At 37.5% G+C, this 17653-nt stretch overlaps 1 pseudogene; it reads right to left on the bottom strand.

Annotated features, from left to right (window-relative positions):
- Positions 1-4321: 4321 nt before the first annotated feature.
- LOC120159951 lies at positions 4322-7039 on the bottom strand (annotated as a pseudogene).
- Between the last annotated feature and the right edge of the window lie 10614 nt (positions 7040-17653).

Genomic DNA, 17653 nt, shown 5'->3' on the forward strand with positions numbered 1-17653 from the left:
TGATGGAGCTCGATTCACCAAATAACAGGCGGTATTGACTGCTTCTGCCCATAATGATTTTTCTAGGCCTGCATCCCTCAACATTGCTCTTGTTATTTCTAACAAGGTTCTGTTCATCCGCTCTGCCACTCCATTTTGTTGAGGAGTGTTCGCCACTGTGAACTGTCTTTTGATGCCTTCTTTCCTACAAAAGTCATCAAATTCTTCGCTTATGTATTCTCCTCCATTATCTGTTCTGAAACACTTGATCTTATTTCCAGAATCAAGTTCCATCCGCGCTTTGAAGTTTTTGAAAGTTGAAAACACGTCTGACTTCTTCTTAATAGGGTGCACCCAACATCTCCTGGAATAGTCATCAATAAATGAGACAAAGTATTTTTCTCCACTTAGGGATGTTACTGGTGCTTGCCATACGTCAGAGTGAACCAATTCTAGAACACTTTTGCCTCTAGAATTTGATGTGTTGAATTTCAACAGGTGCTGCTTACTTGTTATGCAATGCTCACATAAAGTAAGTGATACCTTTGTTAAGCCTGGAAGTAGTTTTTGCTCCACAAGGACTTTCATTCCTTGTTCTGACATGTGTCCAAGTTTCTTATGCCATAGCATTGCAGAATCTGAACTACATGAGGCAACAGAGGCTTCTGCTTCTAGCAATGTCTCTCCCTTCAACATGTACAAGTTTGCAGTTATCTTTTCACCTTTCAGCACCACAAGCGCTCCACGGAACACCTTCATGATTCCTTTCTATGTTTCAATCTTGCTAGCATTATTATCCAACAATCCGTAGGATAATAAATTTTTCTTCAGGCCTTTCACGTGCCGCACATCTTGAACAACTTTAATTGTTCCATCATACATCTTTAATTTGATGGTTCCCAGACCAACTATCTCTAAGGCATGATCATTGCAACTATACACAGATCCTCCTGAGACAGGTTCATAATGATGGAACCATTCTCTTCTTGAGGTCATGTGCTATGTCGCTCCCGAATCAATGAGCCATATATCTGCAAATCTTTTTCTGCCTTCCACGGTGGTTGACGCTTCACATCATAGAGCATCTCCATCATCTGAAGTCTTTGCGGTATTGCCTTGTGGATTGAAGTTTTTATTTAGACTCCAACAATCCTTCTTCAAGTGACCATTCTTTCCACAGTTGTAGCACTTTAAATTCTTCTTGCTCCTCGACTTCGATCTACCATGTTTGTGATTGCTGCTTTGGCCACGTTCTGTTGATCTCCCTCTCGTCGTTGTCAACGCTTCTGCTTGTTGCAGATTTACTTGTCTGTCTTATTTGTTCTTGCACCGATTTTCTTCTTGTAGAACAGCAGCTGCAACGTCATCGAAGACTAGACTGGTGACATTACTGTTTGTCAAGTTGATGATGAGTTGATCATACGAATCAGGTAGACTTTGAAGTAGAAGTTCAACACGTTCTTGTTCTCCTATTTTACAACTTAAGGATGTAAGCTGAGAAAATAAAGTGTTCAGCGTATTTAAGTGCTCTGTCACTGAAGTAGATTCTGGCATACTGAGAGTGTACAATTTTCTCTTAAGAAAAATTTTATTGTGCAACGATGTGGCCTCGTACAATTTGGTGAGATGATGCCATATCTCCTTAGCTGTCTTCTTCTCCTCGATGCTTGACAATACTTCATCTGCTAATGCTAGATGAAAGTTTGCCATAGCATTCCCGTCCATTTCGATCCATTTGTTGTCATCTGTGAAATCTACTGGCCTTTCACTGATAGCTGCTAGACACCCGTCTTTCCTCATGATGGCCTTCATCTTCAATTTCCACAATGAGAAATTTCTCCCATTGAATTTTTCAATATCAAATTTCGTTGCCATAGCTTCTTTTACGGATAGCTCCCACTATTTTACTATTGTGAATAGTTCTCTGGAACCTTCAAAGAATGGGTAATACCTTCTTACTTTCTTATGTTGGAGGATCCACCTTTTGTTGGCAACCACAAAGACAATAATCAGATATTACATACTCTAATCTAGCTCGGATACCAATTGTTGCGGAAGACGGCTATCGGATAGAGCAAAATCGCAACTGATAATATGAGAAAATAAAAATGAAGATAAAAGAGACACAAAATTTACGTGGAAAACCCCTGAATAATATAGGGTAAAAACCACGGGCAACGGTAGAAGAATTTCAATATAAGAAAATAGGAATTACAACTTCTCTCGATCTACCAAGGAGAAAACAATTATAATTCTCTCTTGATAAAAAGGAGAAAACAACACTCAAGAAACTCTCTAAATTCTCTCTAGTATTGGAAGAAAGTTAGAATGCTTTGGGATGATTTTGAAGCTAAATGAGCTAGGGTATTTATAGTTGAATCATAAGGACTAATTTGTAAATACCCTAAAGTTTAGTGACTAAAGTTTGTAATTTCCCCTTTCATTTTTTCAACAAATTGCTGCACCTTTTTTACTATGCATCATTCGGTGCATTTGTTTATTTTATTTCTTTCAAATTTCAACTTGCACCTTTCGGTGCATTGAATTTTCTACACAAATCACTGATGTTAAGAATAAATAAAAAGGCAAAGAGAAAAGAACAAAACTTATGTTGATGTGCCGCTCAACATCACCTTCTAATACAGATACTAGAAGAAAACAAACCCAAAAAGTGTTCTAAACAAAAAAATTTACAAGCTCTATGCCCTTGAAACCAAGTATCCAAGCCCCTGCACAATCGCCTATGACACCTCCAACAGAGCTGTGCGACACGTCTTTCGAAATTTACACCATCAGTGTTGATGCATATCCATTCCATGGTGGTTTTTCTCATTGGATAGCTACATAAATCCATGCACATAGTACAAATGTATATTATTTTACAAAAATCATAATCAAAACTAAAAACAAACTTACATAAACCTCTAATTTAATTTAAAATTTTAGCCTTTTAGGGTTTAAGATTTGTCTCTGGACTGGGAACCAACCATCTTCAATACACCACTCTCCCTAAAACCACAAAAATTACTTCACTTGAGACGGTAAAACTTTAAAAAGAAAAAAAAATAACTCCACTTACTTCAGTTTTGGGTATAATTAAAGGAGTGAATTTAATATACAAAATTTTAAAAGAATAAAGTATACAAATGGTCCCGACTATAAAGTATTGTTTTATTAAGTCATTTGACTATTAGAAGTTATAAAAATTTATCCCCCGACTATAGATTGTTGTTTTATTAAGTCCTCGACTATTAAAAGTTATAAAATAATCACTCAACTATTCATTATTTTTCAAATTCGTCATTTTCTATTAAAACATGATGGTTGTCTATGTTGAATGTTAACATGATGACTAAGATATGATAGTCGTTTGAGATGATGAGATCATATTTCATCATATCATAGTCAGTAGATTAACATTCAGGTCAGAATAACATCAATTTTTTAACAGAAAATGATGAGTTTGGAAATAATGAATATTTGGGTGACTTTTTTGTAACTTTTAATAGTCAATTGACTCAACAAGACAACACTCTATAGTCGAAGAATATTTTTATAACTTTTAATAGTCGATGAACTTAATAAAACAATACTCTACTATAATCAGAGGACCATTTGTGTACTTAACCCAAAAGAATAATTTATTAAGTAAAACCATAATGCTACTTTTCTAAAGATAAATAAATAAAATTCAAGAAAAAATAAATAAAAGTTGTTATTAAATTAGAAAACTGACTTGGAGTCTTTAAAGAATAATTATCATTATATAAAGTGATTATTTTAAAGAAAAAGTTTAACACGTTTTTGGAGTCAACTGAGAATATGATGACAATTTTAAGCTGAATTGAAGGTGAGATGTTTATTTTCCACACCTATACTATAAAATAATCCTAAGTTCATCATAGATGAAGATATAGAAATTAAGAATTCTTTCTTTCTTTTATAATTTATTTAGTAACAATATATAGACTATTGGATTTCCATATTACAATATGTAAAAAGGTAAGTTTTCACATAAAATCCATATACACGTATTTAATAAATATTTCAGTAACATTTTAGTACATAAAAAGTATACAACAACCCACCAATGAAAAAAAAAGGAATATACACTTGAAATTAACCTATCTTTTTCACCAAAGACTGAACTGCTGCTCGTGTTGCTCGTCCTCGAAACTGAACTACTCGGAAGGGGTGTCCTTCACCAAAGACTGGACCCATAACACATCTGGCTCATCTGAATTGATGTCATTGACCGTGTTGGATCTCCCAAATTGCTTTGGAACGCAAAACACGAAGCTTGCGTTACTTTATTTACCTCTTCTTCGTGTATACCCCAATCTTATTTTCCATTAGGCGAACCCCAATCTGAGAAGTTACAAGGCACTGCACTTAATGAAGAAAACCCCGAATGATGATTTACCGAAGTAAGTTCCATAAAGCTTGGCCACCGGTTTGCAAAGGCATTTGGACTTAAAATTGTACCTGCAGTCGGCCTAGATGGGTCGACACCGAAGGATTGAGATGCCCTCATGGGAGAGGATGTTAGGTTGGTCATGTAGTTAGCTCCAGTGGGAGACTGAGCCTGATGAGTTGAAGTATCGAGTGAGATTCCTCCAAACCTATTTGATTCACCAGAGGTTGAAGTAGTGGACAATGGATTGTTCCAATTAGTGGTGGAGGAAATTCCGGGCATCTCATCAATTAGCGGTTGAGTTTGGCGGCGGCGACAACTTTCCAGTCCAAGTTGTTCCATGTCCAATTCCATATTCCGAACACGTCGAGCATTTTTAAGCCTACTATCATGAAGCTGCAGTGACGGTACACTGTTAGACTGGTTCAGGGTATCAAATAGCGTTCCGAAAATGCTATAGCGGTCGCTTCACCGTCTGAAACCGCTATTCATGATTTTTGCGGTGGGCCACGGATTCACACCGATCGCGGTTGATTGCGCCTGCAATTTAACGAGAAACGAACGATTGCGCCGGTAACGAGACCCAATCACCGTTATTCCAACCGTTACTGCAAAAAAAAAAAACTTAAGGAAAGATGTTTTTTTGTGTTCATTGTCACCAAGCTTGTTTTTTTCCTTTCTTTTCAAATTCGCGTTTTTATACATGCAGGTTGAGATTCAAAAGAAAAAAGAAAATGAAAAAGTAAAAAGGAAGAATGAACATGTTTTGTAGGTCTCGTCAGAGTGAAATTCACTATAATCAGAGAAAGGAGTCTTCATCGAAGCTTAAGATTGTTGAAGAAAAATAGAAAAGCATTCACGTTCTGGATTTAGACTAGAACATGTTATGGTTTTGGAGTTTTTACCAGTTTTTGATACATGCATGTTGAGTGTTGAGAGAAGAGAGTAGAAAGAAATGAGGAAGAAAGGAGAGAACGTGCATGGGAGGGGATAGAGTTTAGGATTAAAATATTTTAGGGTTTATTAGGCTTAAAACAAAACATTTTGGGTCAACTTTTTTAAGTAAGTTATAAAATATATCTTTAAGAAATATATTAATTTGTTATCCTTCCACTTTTAAAAATTTATAATTTAATCTATAGTTTAGAATGTAAACTTTAATTTTTGTTTAATTTAAATAATAATGTGTTCACAATGTTATCATGAATTAATTATCTTATCCTATTATCGGAATTTAAAGTCTTCTATATGGTTAAACTATATTATATATATATATATATATATATATATATATATATATGTCATTTTAGCTTAGCAACATTCTAAAAATCATTAAAAATGATTCCTTATAGTTATAATTATAATTATTATGTTTTATGATAAGTTGTGCGAAATTTAAAATAATGCACGACCGCGGTCGCAATGACTGCGATGTCATTCGTTATGTCCGCAACCGCGATAAACGCGTCGACCGAAAATGCGGCTGCACACTATTTAAATCCCTGGACTGGTTAGGCCACATCACTCCAGCCATAGGTGAAGATGTACTAAGAGTACCAGTAGGGGTCAAGGGTGGTGTTGATGTTGAAGGTAACAAAACAGATGAGGGAGTCAAGACCGTGGAGGCTCATTGAACCATGTCTAAAGAGGAACCGGTAGCTGAATAAGATACTGGGGAAGGCATTGCTGAACCCGTTGAAGCATATATGGGGCGAAGCTCTTCAGGCTTGTGAGAAAAGAAACAAACCTTTCTGCTACAATTAGTCTCGTCCTTACATAAACGAGTTCGATATTGGGCAGGATGAAGCCAACACCCGAAAATACCATATGCATACTCGCAGTTATTGCCCTGCTTGCAAGAACCCTTACGGAATTCAGGGCAAGGAACGCAATTGTATAGGTATTTCCTAGGATCACGTCTCCTCGCATTTTCTCCGAGATGAACAAAAGCGCACTCGGTCCAGTCATGAGAGTAAGCCCTCGAGCAAGGCGTGACCTAGAAATTACACATCCTGAACTCATCCGTGCCATATGTCTACTCTTAATGTCCGGAAGAGTAAAATCAATAGCGTACTCTTTCTTCTCAGTTCCATCTTTCAAAACTCGAGCTCTTGAATTACAACCCTCTATTTCTACAGGCAAACTTTCTATTTCACCATCACGTCCGCTTCCTTTCAACAAAGACTTCAACATCTTCTTCAAGCTCAAAGCTGAATTACGATCTGGAGCGATCGAATCAATAAGTCGATTTCCATTAGCATCAAGAGAATTGGTATCTTCACCCGCATCAAGCAAGATTCTTACAACCTCAGTCGAACAAAATGATCCACCAGCAACAGCACAGTGAAGAGCAGTGACACCATCAGAACCACGAGTCTAGTTAACATTGACACGACCGCTCTTGACAATATAATTCACCACGTCCTTGCCCCCGAACAGAGAAGCAATCAAAAGGGGTACTCTTTCTTCGAACCCCATCTTCCTCGAACCAATTCTCTTTCCGTACCATAAGCTTGGCTCATCCATGTCATGACACCCTTCTTCAATTGCAGTTTGAAAGCTAATTATATCATTCGAAGCCGACAACTCCAATAATAATGACAACTTTTGAGGAACCATATCTACTTCTTGAGACCCACTCTTCATCATGAAATCACTTAGTGTCGCAACCGTCTTTCGGTTGGGCCCGGAATTGGGCTTCGACTTGAAATATTTGGGTTAGAGTCGCCACCGACCACTTTAAAACGAAATTTAGGTGGGTCGGACACCATCTTACCTGATCTGCGTTGTACCAGAAATATGTTGGGCTCGGGAGTCGGTTACGGTCAAGGAAGGATTAGCACCCTTGAACCGCCCTTTCGGTACCAATTAATTTACCGATTGTCTTTAATGGCGAAAATTAAAAATTTAAATTGAAATTTAAAAACCCAATTCAAACTACTTACCTTTGATCGATTGAACGAAGACCCTTAAAAAGATGAAATTGTTAGATTTGTAAAGCTGTGCAAAATCAACTTAAGATGGAAAATGCATAAATACGAAATAAATAAACAACATAAAAAATAAAGTAAAGGGAAATAAACAAAATAAATAGAATGATAAAATAAACAAAAATAAAATATAAAAAAAGGATCGAATTGAAGTAACCAGAAATTAGAGGGTTAATTTGCAAAATGTAAAAAACATAAACGGTGACCAAACTGAATAACTCGAAAATCCAAAGGCCAAATTGCATGTAGTGACCGGATTGTAAAGCGATTCAAACTCTTAGGGATGGCGGAAAGAGTTTAACAATCCTATAATTGCACAATGGTCCCCCGTATATAAAAGGTCCAAAAGACCAATATTCAGTTCATTTCTCTTATTTTCGCCCGAATTCTTCCTCCCTCAGCTGAGAGAATGCTCTCAACTCTCAAAACTCTCCCTAGGCGATTTCCGGTCGCCGCCTCGTGTCTCCTCCGCCGCTCAGGCCACCGCGCCGGCCGCCACTGCCGGCGGCCTATGAAAACCCGAACCCCACCAAAATAAACCTCACGTCCCCGTGAACCCAAAATCAACACTCAAACCCAAACAACCCCCTTATCGGAGTAGATCTAAAGAAAAACCCTTCGGGTTTTTACCTTTTCCGGAGACCTTTCGCCTTTTCCGGTGGTTTCTTCTCGGTTCCAACGCTTCGATCGGGGCTACCTTCGGTATTTTTTGGTATTTGTTTTTTGGGTTTTGTTTCTGTATTTGCCTTGTGGTTCGTGGTTTTTGGTGTTGTGATATTTGGCTGTGTTGTACCGATGATGGTTTTGGTTTACTGTGTTGTCTGTTGGTCTGGTTGTGTTTGATGTTCGACGTGGGTCTCGATGATTTTGTTCAGTGACGTCCTCGTGGGTTTTGTGGATCCTGTTGGGTACTGTTGATGCCCGGTGATGGTGGTTTGATGGTTTGTGTTTTGCTCGTTCCCTAGTTCGCCCCTTGTGTCGGTCACCGTGGTGGGGTATTTATACCCACCCCACCGGTGGTCTACTCCGATGATAACGGGGTCATGAACGTTACTGCTGAAATCCCGGGATGGTTCAGTCCCGGGATCCTCGGCCAACGTCCGGCCGTTTCGCATGGCTCTTGACCTCCTGATTTTGCGGCGCTGGACTTAGATGAAACCCTATCTTGCTGCTGGGCTGGTTCAGGCCCAGTGTTTGGACCAGACTTGGACTGTTATTGGACATGGACCCTGAACAAAAATAAATGAGAAATAAATAAATTAAAAAATAAAAATAAATAATAATTATATATATAAATGTTTTCAAAAACATATAATATATAAATTTTTAAGATGTTTTTTTTAAAAAACTATATATTATATATATTTTCAAAATGGTTTTTTAAAAATTATATATTATATAAATGTTTTCATAACGTTTTCAAAAGTATATATTATATATATTTTAAAACGTTTTCAAAAACTATATATTATATAATTTTCAAAAAATATATTTTCAAAATGGTTTTTAAAAATTATATATTATATAAATGTTTTCATAACGTTTTCAAAAGTATATATTATATATATTTTAAAAACGTTTTCAAAAACTATATATTATATAATTTTCAAAAATATTTTAAAAACTATATAATATACATATTTTCAAAAAATGTTTTAAACTATATATTATATATGTATTTTCAAAAACAATTTTGCAAACTGTATAATATATATATGTGTATATATGTATAAAATAAAAAAAATATGGACGGAAATTAGTGTCTACAGCTGCCCCTCTTTGTCCTTTTTCGTGGAACGAAAAATAGGACAAAGATAAAAAGACACAAATTTTCGTTCAGTGGGGTTGAAGAAAAACCCCCTGTCGGATTGAGCTACGGATGACCCCTCCGTCGTGAAGTCAAGTCAATCTTGAAATGATATGGAATTGAATCGGAATGCGACTTCTTGTTGCCCAATTGTAGTCAACCTCGGTCTTTTCCTCAGTTTAAGGACCTTGGTTAAAAATTCGGCTGGAAAATATTTCTTTGACTTCACCATCTGGTTTGACAAGCCCTCGAGCTGAATAAAATCGAACTCGAAAAGTCTTTGTTGACAAATAGCTTTTCTCGACTTAAGCTATGTTGCTGGAAAACGATTTTTTATCACTGAGGCACAGTTAACCCAGGTCTTCTTCTGGACTTGAAAATCTCGATTACAGCCGGACAGTAGTGTGATTCTGATTAGAATCGAACTCGACAGTTTTATTGACAGATAGCCCTTCTTGCATTGAGCTATTCTGTAAGCTTGATTTGCCTCTAAGTTGAATATAATCGAACTCGGAGGTCTTTAGCAGATAGCCCTTCTCGACTTAAGCTATGCTGCAAATGATGTGCCTTGGAGCTGAGCGGAGTCGAACTCGAAGGTCTTTTGGTCACAGATAACCCTTCTAGCCTTGAGTTATGCTGTAAATGATGTGCCCTCGAAGCTGAGTGTAATCGAACTCGGGGGTCTTTGGCAGATAGCCCTTCTTGACTTAAACTATGCTGCAAATGATGTGCCTTGGAGCTGAGCGTAGTCGAACTCGAAGGTCTTTTGGTCACAGATAACCCTTCTAGCCTTGAGTTATGCTGTAAATGATGTGCCCTCGAAGCTGAGTGTAATCGAACTCGGGGGTCTTTGGCAGATAGCCCTTCTTGACTTAAGCTATGCTGCAAATGATGTGCCTTGGAGCTGAGCGTAGTCGAACTCGAAGGTCTTTTGGTCACAGATAACCCTTCTAGCCTTGAGTTATGCTGTAAATATTATGCCCTTGAAGCTGAGTGTAATCGAACTTAAGGGTCTTTGGCAGATAGCCCTTCTTCGACTTAAGCTATTCTGCAAATGATGTGCCTTGGAGCTGAGCGTAGTCGAACTCAAAGGTCTTTTGGTCACAGATAACCCTTCTAGCCTTGAGTTATGCTGTAAATGTTATGTTTAAAAATGGCTTCCCTTTACGGGTCGAAAACGGTCATGATTCTTCCGGTGGTTCCCCTAAGCTGGTCTGGGAAAACCTACTGATAAATTCTGACAGCCGGATATCTTCTGTCGTGGAATTGAAATCTGGCTTGAAAGTGTTAACTGAAAACATGTTGCTCCTGGTGAGTTTGAACCGAACTAGATTCGATCTGAATTGGTTCTCGAACCCATCTGACATTGGTTCTGAGATCTGTAGTTATGTAAAGTCGGTTGAGGTGTAACTTCTTGCTGCTGAGTTACACCATCGTTCTTTAGAGGTGCTTGCAAGTCGAGTAACCTTCATCCTGAAGTCGAAGCTTGATTCTGAAAGCTGCAAAATTATGTATGCTAAAATGATGAATGTGATGCACCTAAGTATGTCTAAGATGCATGCAATCATGAATGAATTATGATTTATTTCTTGGATGGAGTCTCGTGCTTTGTCTGCCAATCTGGTCCATGGAATCGATCGTGCCCCATTTGCTTCTTGAGCTTGGGCTTTACAGACATTTCATATCTGAGATTGTTCTGTTTGAAAACGTTTTTCTCCTTTTTCTTGTTTCAGGAGAGAGAAGTTCGCAATTGAATCAAATTGTAAATGTGAGTTCAAAAAATATCAAAGGAATCAAGAGCTCTTTTAATGCTTTCAGAGTTACAAATCTTTAACAAATGTTCAAAGGGACGAGTCGGCTTTAGGTTGGCCTCCTTTCTAAGGTTTTTTGGTAAAAAAATGTCATTTTTTAAATATCACAACATGCTTTGGTACTTTAATTGGGTGCGGACAAAATGACGCAACTAGCATGATCAATTACTAGACCTTTTATCTCAGTCCTCTGGAATCTTTCATTTGTTCAAGCTTTGTAGGTTCTTCCAACAAAGGCAGTGCAAAAAATATCGGTCTAAAAATGAGATTCTTGAGTGCTCGTGTGTAGTTGACTATAACAAGTGTTCCTTAACTCCCTTAGTCCATTTTACCGAAAATTTCTTGCTTAGATAAATTTGATTTAATTTGGCGTTATCTGACTAGCTGAATCCATAAAGCCGGGGTGTTTAACCAATTGCTTTAGAGGGACAGCTTAATATTATAATCACAGTTATCAAGTTAACTGAAGGGTTCATCTCATCACAGAGTCTTCAGCCTGACAAGAGCAGTGGAGCAAACACCGAATTGCCAAGTGTCCGAGCAATGTCATGGTTTGAACGTAATTTACTCATAAGGCCAGGGCTTTCAAGTTTCCTCTATAACCAATTGCCTTAGTGGAATAGCTCAGTTTTTACGGATTTAATTTCTTAAGATTGTTAAGAAGAACCTGTTATAGCCTAGGTATTTGTTGAAAGTCAACAATTTCATCTTTAGAGTTCAATTTTCAAGCAACTGACCTAAACTAGATTCACTTACTCGACTCTTTCATCGTCATTGAACATCTTAAATAAAAAACATAGTAATTGTCATATGCAAATGATGCCCCATGTTGTCCGTACCTTATGAAAGGAAGATTGGTTAATTCCAAGAATGGTGTTTGAGGGTATATTCTGGATAAGGTCAAAGTCCTTGTTTTAAATCATGTTACTTCGTCAAAGATTCGTAACTTTGAACCGTTTACAGAGTTTCTTAATTCAAATGATATGCAAAGAATTGCAAATTTGCAAATATGATCCATTGCTTAACATCTTTTAAAGTAACATAAATTTGATTAAGATGTCTTTACAAAAACTTGAGAAAAAAAATGGAAGAAAAACAAAGTCAAACAGAATGCCTCAAATGATGAAATGATATTCCTCACTTGGATGCCCCCAAGTTGTTGAAGTCGATCCAATTCTGGTTACGCATCTTTTGTACAACCCTCTTGAATGCGTAACAGTTCTCAATTGTGTGCCCTGGGACTCCGCCGTGATATTCACAATACGCATTCTCATCATACCACTTGGGGTATGGGGGCTTCATGGGTTCTACTGGATATGGTGACACCACATGGGTGTCAAGAAGTTGCTGGTAAAGCTCTTTGTAGGTCATGGGAATTGGGTCGAAATGTTCCCTTTCTCTCCTGGAATCTTGTTTAGAAGTACCTAACGGTACAGCTGCAGTTGATTTTGGGCTGGAGATTGTAACACCTTTGCTGGAGTGTTTGATGTTGTTAACCTCTCCATCCCTCTCCCTCATAGGAGGCTTCTTACTGGCTTCCCCATCCTTAATTTTGCCTTGCTTTATGGCCGACTCAATCATTTCTCCGGCCATAACCAAGTCTGAAAAGCTTCCTGACGTGATGGCCACTAGGTGCCCGAAGTATGGAGCCTTCAGAGTCTGCACGAAAAGTTTCCGGGTTTCCTTTTCATCTAATGGTGGATGAACTTGCACAGCCAAGTCCCTCCATTTTTGTGCGTACTGCCTGAAACTCTCGTTATGCTTCTTTTCCATGTTTTGTAGCATAACTCGATCTGGCCTTATATCATTGTTATGCTTGTATTGTTCCAGAAATGACTTGGCCAGGTCTTTCCAGGTCTTGATATTTGATCGGCTTAGCTGGTTGTACCACCGAATGGCTGAGCCCGACAGACTATCCTGAAAGCAGTGGATCAGGAGTTGGTCGTTTCCTCCATATCCTGTCATCTTTCGACAGAACATGGTGATGTGCGCGGATGGGCAACTATTCCCGTCAAACTTCTCGAACTTCGGGGACTTAAATTTCGGGGGAAGAACCAAGTCCGGGACTAGACTAAGTTCCGTTGCATCGATCTCATGGTAGTCACGGTCTCCTTTGACTATATTCATTTGGTCCTCCAATTGTTTGATTTTTTCCTCCATCTTCCTCGCTTTTTCCTCTTCATCCAAATCCGGTACATGGTAATAACCCGGATTGTTCTTAGGGTTAAATACAGAGGACAAGGGCTTTGATTTTGCAGCAGATGAGTCCCCTCGAAGTTCTGGTAAGATTTCAGGTGAGATAACCACTTGTGGGGTAGGTTGTATAGTTACCCCTTCCGATGAACCTGCCCCAGGCGCACTGGTCTGTTGTAGGCCAATTAACTTGGCAACGATCTGATCAACCAAGGACTCTTGGTTCTTTGTGATTGTTTCTAGAGTATTTCGACTGTTCTGGTTATTTTGTCTTCTAGCTCCTTTTGTAGTTTTAACATATTCTCCTCGATTTGTGTAATTCTGGCTTCCATCCTCTTCTTCTTCAAACGAGTGTTATGTGGATGGGGTGTGTCCAATACTTGAGGCGGTGTATCCAGTATTTACTCCTTTTGATGAGACATGTATATATTAGTTAATGTGAATGCAAAGAAAATAACAAAATGCAAAGAAAATAAGAAATGCAAAATGTCTAAATATGTGATGCATGAAATGTCCGAGGCATTGATCCAAAAAATGTGCCTGTTATTCTGAATAACCCTTATTGGTGAAAAAAGTGTTACGTCTGAAGAGACAAAAAAACTCTTTTGATGGTACAAATCTTGTACAGCTTCTGACAAGTTAATTCGTCTTTTTCACTAGTTGAATATCCTGTTGCACCATTCCGGCTCCTTTGGCTAAAATGTGCAAATAATGAGATGCTTGCCCCAAAAAAAAAGATCTCGAAGGACTGCATCTTCGACTTTCACTTTCTACCGAGCTTGTTTCTAACGAAAGTGTCATTGGAGCCTTCCATCGAGAGAAATTATCCGAAGCTTGCCTCTTGAATTCGTCAGTAATGACATCCAGTTCAGCTAGTGTTTTACCATCTTGTTCTTGTAGTTTTCGAAAGGATCGACCGGGTCAGTGACCTTTTCCTCGTATTGCCCCTGTAACTTTGCCTTTGAGTATTCTTTGACCACGGTTGGACTTCTGAGTTTTTTTGTTTTTTATCTCTTTGTATTATAACCCATTCGTCCATTAATGCAGATTATTCATGTTTAACAAACACATTTTTGGTGGATCAACACATCGTTTTAAATGATGCAAACGATGAACACAAAATAAAATAGAACAAAAAATAAAAGGGTTAGTGAGGTAAATCAAAACAATAAAAAAAAAATGAAAAATCCTACCCCACATGATATCTACCTCACATGCTTTAATTTCTACCCGGACATGATCTCTATCCCGCATGCTAATTTCAAACAAATCCTAACCGCATATTTGTCTAGTTCGCATGCTTTTTGAGCCGAAAATAAAGTAGGAAATAAAACAGCCTAGGGTTTGGAATGAGGTCTTGGGGTGAGCTCTAATTCCCTGCACTCTCCCGGTTTAGGTTCTAAAAAGGTACTCGAGTTCTCCTTGCCGGTGCCCCCTTGGGCTTGCCAGACCCTTAGTCCTAAGCCTGTTACAAGCTTATGTGGACTAAGTTAAACTTGAGAGGAAACATTCTCTTATGTCCATAGGGAGAATAAATTCACACGAAGACATAAGGTATATGAATCCCGAAGGTTACTTGCTAGGCCCATACGGTGAATAAATTCACACGAAGGCGTCGCTTTCACCCCCCACTTAAATAGGGTTCGGAGCTCGGGTATAGAGCCTTAAATGGAGAACTTTTTGAAAATCTGAAATCATTGAAAAAATGTTAGTACAACTATTTACTTGGAAAAATAATCAAAGGTAAATAATTGGAATCGAATAAATAAATTAAAATTTAAATTTACAATTTTCGCATAAAAAGACAACCAAAAATTAATTCTGGCCTGACTCACTTATCGGTCCCCAGCGGAGTCGCCAAGCTGTCGCAACCGTCTTTCGGTTGGGCCCGGAATTGGGCTTCGACTTGAAATATTTGGGTTGGAGTCGCCACCGACCACTTTAAAACGAAATTTAGGTGGGTCGGACACCATCTTACCTGATCTGCATTGTACCAGAAATATGTTGGGCTCGGGAGTCGGTTACGGTCAAGGAAGGATTAGCACCCTTGAACCGCCCTTTCGGTACCAATTAATTTACCGATTGTCTTTAATGGCGAAAATTAAAAATTTAAATTGAAATTTAAAAACCCAATTCAAACTACTTACCTTTGATCGATTGAACGAAGACCCTTAAAAAGATGAAATTGTTAGATTTGTAAAGCTGTGCAAAATCAACTTAAGATGGAAAATGCATAAATACGAAATAAATAAACAACATAAAAAATAAAGTAAAGGGAAATAAACAAAATAAATAGAATGATAAAATAAACAAAAATAAAATATAAAAAAAAGGATCGAATTGAAGTAACCAGAAATTAGAGGGTTAATTTGCAAAATGTAAAAAACATAAACGGTGACCAAACTGAATAACTCGAAAATCCAAAGGCCAAATTGCATGTAGTGACCGGATTGTAAAGCGATTCAAACTCTTAGGGATGGCGGAAAGAGTTTAACAATCCTATAATTGCACAATGGTCCCCCGTATATAAAAGGTCCAAAAGACCAATATTCAGTTCATTTCTCTTATTTTCGCCCGAATTCTTCCTCCCTCAGCTGAGAGAATGCTCTCAACTCTCAAAACTCTCCCTAGGCGATTTCCGGTCGCCGCCTCGTGTCTCCTCCGCCGCTCAGGCCACCGCGCCGGCCGCCACTGCCGGCGGCCTATGAAAACCCGAACCCCACCAAAATAAACCTCACGTCCCCGTGAACCCAAAATCAACACTCAAACCCAAACAACCCCCTTATCGGAGTAGATCTAAAGAAAAACCCTTCGGGTTTTTACCTTTTCCGGAGACCTTTCGCCTTTTCTGGTGGTTTCTTCTCGGTTCCAACGCTTCGATCGGGGCTACCTTCGGTATTTTTTGGTATTTGTTTTTGGGTTTTGTTTCTGTATTTGCCTTGTGGTTCGTGGTTTTTGGTGTTGTGATATTTGGCTGTGTTGTACCGATGATGGTTTTGGTTTACTGTGTTGTCTGTTGGTCTGGTTGTGTTTGATGTTCGACGTGGGTCTCGATGATTTTGTTCAGTGACGTCCTCGTGGGTTTTGTGGATCCTGTTGGGTACTGTTGATGCCCGGTGATGGTGGTTTGATGGTTTGTGTTTTGCTCGTTCCCTAGTTCGCCCCTTGTGTCGGTCACCGTGGTGGGGTATTTATACCCACCCCACCGGTGGTCTACTCCGATGATAACGGGGTCATGAACGTTACTGCTGAAATCCCGGGATGGTTCAGTCCCGGGATCCTCGGCCAACGTCCGACCGTTTCGCATGGCTCTTGACCTCCTGATTTTGCGGCGCTGGACTTAGATGAAACCCTATCTTGCTGCTGGGCTGGTTCAGGCCCAGTGTTTGGACCAGACTTGGACTGTTATTGGACATGGACCCTGCACAAAAATAAATGAGAAATAAATAAATTAAAAAATAAAAATAAATAATAATTATATATATAAATGTTTTCAAAAACATATAATATATAAATTTTTAAGATGTTTTTTTTTAAAAAACTATATATTATATATTTTCAAATGGTTTTTTAAAAATTATATTATATAAATGTTTTCATAACGTTTTCAAAAGTATATTTATATATATTTTAAAACGTTTTCAAAAACTATATATTATATAATTTTCAAAAAATATATTTTCAAAATGGTTTTTAAAAATTATATATTATATAAATGTTTTCATAACGTTTTCAAAAGTATATATTATATATTTTAAAAACGTTTTCAAAAACTATATATTATATAATTTTCAAAAATATTTTAAAAACTATATAATACATATTTCAAAAAATGTTTTAAACTATATATTATATATGTATTTTCAAAAACAATTTTGCAAACTGTATAATATATATGTGTATATATGTATAAAATAAAAAAAATATGGACGGAAATTAGTGTCTACACTTAGTTAATTCCCTTTTTGAGTCACCGAAGACGGGATATACGCTTATTTGTAGAAGAAATAAAAACACAATAAAAAAGAAATACTTGATAAAAAAATTCAGACATTGAAGTTGGTAGAAGAAATATGCATTATTAATTGTTAATAAATATTATAAACAAATATTATAGTGTAATCACTTTAAAACTATGAAAATAACAAATTTAAAATTTTAGGATTGAGTTATTTCTCTAGGGATGAATATATTATAATGTAGTCACTTTAAAACTATCAGAATAACAAATTAAAATTTTTAGGATGGAGTTATTTCTCTAGGGATGGATGTAGGATGTTATGTTAGGGGAAAAACTTTTAAAATTTTAAGAGGAGCCAAGTTAATAAAATTTCAGGGAGCGAAAATAAATTTTCAATAGAAAAATTAAGAAAATATGAAGATATCCACAATATCGGATATCCATTTTGATCCACTGGGTTGCGGAGACCCTGACTATGAGCTTTACTGCAATCGAACC

This window comes from Hibiscus syriacus, unplaced genomic scaffold (genome assembly GCF_006381635.1).
Source record: "Hibiscus syriacus cultivar Baekdansim isolate YM2019G1 unplaced genomic scaffold, ASM638163v2 tig00111388_pilon, whole genome shotgun sequence".
Lineage (NCBI taxonomy): Eukaryota > Viridiplantae > Streptophyta > Magnoliopsida > Malvales > Malvaceae > Hibiscus > Hibiscus syriacus.